Raw genomic sequence first — 2663 nt, forward strand, 5'->3', positions numbered from 1 at the left:
AAAAAGATAATCCCTGGGAAAGAAAAAAGTCCGAGGTTAGCAAAATAACAGCGAGGAATAAGTGAGCAGAAGGTAAAGAAACAGAGAAATCAATAACCGAAGAAATATAAGGGAAAACGAGAATAGAGCCAAAGCCCCAGCCACGGAAACCGACATAGGTTCGAGACGCGTGAATTGCCGAAGAGTCTCACTGTGTTTACAAGTTCGGCTTCAACATCGCCGTAAGTCCAAGGCTTTGTGACTTTTCCACTACTTTGATTATCTTATCTTATCTGAGGCCTATGTGTTGATGTATCAGTGATCCTCAAACTTGCATGGATGATTTTGCACAGTTGATGACGGTGTTTGATACTGGGTTTACTGGTACTTAGATGATTTTTGGAAGATTCTCTCATACATGATGAAATTGCTCCAGTGATGTGCAAGGTCATTATCCTTTCCTTAGCATTATCATAACTTCATATATTCACACAGGTAAAATGTCTAATATAAGGAGACAGACTAAGGGTTTTTAGAGTGATATGCTGACCAGAATGATTCTCAAATCTTCAATAAAGTTGGATGAAACCCCACAAGGAAAGGGATGCCAGTTTGGCCATTTTCGTTCATTTCTTTTTTCCTCTAAGGCGCATAATTGTATATTAGTTGTCAGGTAAATACATCTTTAGTTTTAAGAAAATTGAAAAAGATAATCTCTTCAGTGCATTAAATCATGGTTAAATTATATGATAAGATTGTATGTTTGGGAGGTTTAAACATTATTGATTAGATATACTTAGGGTTATATTATAAAGTCATATTTCTTATTTGTGGTTGAGTGAATAAATTATGGTTGAATATATATCTTTCCCCTTATGTTTCCCATTTGTGGTGATAAAGAAAAGTCTTAAATAGACAAGTTTGGGTAGAAAATCTTTGTTCAACTTAGATATTATTAATTTGATTTAACATTTATCTTGCTGGAAATTTTTTTTTACAGGTTTCAAGAAATAAGTCAAATAAGAATCTAATAGCCTGGATTATTTAAGAAATATATATAAGGAAGATGAATTAATATTTAATTTGATCTTATATGTATGGTTGCAAGATAGGAATATTAGAAAAAGCTAAATATTGTAGAACTTGTTACGAAGGATCTGATGAATGAATCAATTTCTTTATTATTGTCTCCAAAGGTAATCATGTAAGTGTGTGAAAAGTAAGAGGCCATCCACTTACTAAGGTAATATTTAAAGAATCTCCTACAGGAAAATAATTGGGAATATTGTTATAGCTAGAGAAGTAGAATTGAACTTTCGCTTACTGGATTACCAGAACTCTGGCATAGTCTAGTGGTCTTACATAATGTATATTCTTATCAATTAGATTTCCTTAAACTTTATTGATAAATTAGATTTTTTTTCTTCATCAGTAAATAAGATTTTCTTGTACTTTCATATCAAGTAAGAAAACAATGCAATGCTTATTGTGGTAGAATATATAGGTTGAAGTTTGTTATCCTTTTCTGGAACGTAATGTGAAGTGGCTGCAGTGATAGCTAATGTGATATTACTAAGTGGGGCTTTTATTGTAGGCCGACCATCCCAAATCACAGCAAGTGTCAAGGGGATTTAGACAAAACATAGCTGATATGATAATGAGGAAAAAAAGAAAAGAAAGAAATTAGTTGTATTATTAGCATTTACAGTCTAATCTATCAAGATTTCCTTGTACTTTCATATCAAGTAAGAAAACAATGCAATGCTTATTGTGGTAGAATATATAGGTTGAAGTTTGTTATCCTTTTCTGGAATGTAATGTGAAGTGGCTGCAGTGATAGCTAATGTGATATTACTAAGTTGGACTTTTATTGTAGGCCGACCATCCCAAATCACAGCAAGTGTCAAGGGGATTTAGACAAAACATAACTGATATGATAATGAGGAAAAAAAGAAAAGAAAGAAATTAGTTGTATTATTAGCATTTACAGTCTAATCTATCAAGATTTCCTTGTACTTTCATATCAAGTAAGAAAACAATGCAATGCTTATTGTGGTAGAATATATAGGTTGAAGTTTGTTATCCTTTTCTGGAATGTAATGTGAAGTGGCTGCAGTGATAGCTAATGTGATATTACTAAGTTGGACTTTTATTGTAGGCCGACCATCCCAAATCACAGCAAGTGTCAAGGGGATTTAGACAAAACATAACTGATATGATAATGAGGAAAAAAAGAAAAGAAAGAAATTAGTTGTATTATTAGCATTTACAGTCTAATCTATCAAGATTTCCTTGTACTTTCATATCAAGTAAGAAAACAATGCAATGCTTATTGTGGTAGAATATATAGGTTGAAGTTTGTTATCCTTTTCTGGAATGTAATGTGAAGTGGCTGCAGTGATAGCTAATGTGATATTACTAAGGGGGACTTATTATTGTAGGCCGACCATCCCAAATCACAGCAAGTGTCAAGGGGATTTAGACAGAACATAGCTGATATAATAATGAGAGAGAGAAAAAAAATTAGTTGTATTAGTAGCATTTACAGTCTAATCTATCAAGATATCACTTTCTTGGACCAACAGTCCCTCCAATCTTATACTAAAGCAGAGTTAGGAAGTCATCTAGAACAAACTTGATATCTATTATTTATGTAATAATAGATAGGTTTTAGAAAGGGCTAC

Source organism: Penaeus monodon, chromosome 28 (assembly GCF_015228065.2).
Source record: "Penaeus monodon isolate SGIC_2016 chromosome 28, NSTDA_Pmon_1, whole genome shotgun sequence".
NCBI lineage: Eukaryota > Metazoa > Arthropoda > Malacostraca > Decapoda > Penaeidae > Penaeus > Penaeus monodon.